We start from the raw sequence: 502 nt of genomic DNA, 5'->3' as shown, positions 1-502 counted from the left end.
CCCCCCCCCCTTCTAGGTGTATTGTAACCACTGATACCTAACACATACTTTGTTGATCTTCATGGATTCCATTTCAGATTCCATGGCTTCCTGCCACTTCTCATGATCCAAGCTTCGCATACCCTCTTCATAGCATTTGGGATCATCATCAATATGATAATCCTCATTTGTTATTGCATCTAGCACCATTAAGTTTAATCTTTCTGGTGCACGATGTGATCTAGAAGATCTTATAAGAGACACTTGTGAATTTGAATTCCTTTGTTCTGGATTTATTGGTTGTGCCATTTGTTCTTGAACTGGTTCGGTAACCTGTTCTTGAACTGGTTCAGTAACCTGTTCTTGAACTACAACCAGGTTTTGAACCGCACTAGTTGAAGGTTGTAACCTTTGTGTTGAACTTAAAACATCTAAGCAAGGTTGCTCAAGTTCCATATTATGTTCTTGAGCAGTAGATGTTTCATTGGTTTGTTGATCCTCATCAAGCATTATTTCTTTACCA

This window comes from Lupinus angustifolius, chromosome LG02, assembly GCF_001865875.1.
Source record: "Lupinus angustifolius cultivar Tanjil chromosome LG02, LupAngTanjil_v1.0, whole genome shotgun sequence".
NCBI lineage: Eukaryota > Viridiplantae > Streptophyta > Magnoliopsida > Fabales > Fabaceae > Lupinus > Lupinus angustifolius.
Note: the sequence above shows the minus strand (reverse complement) of the source record.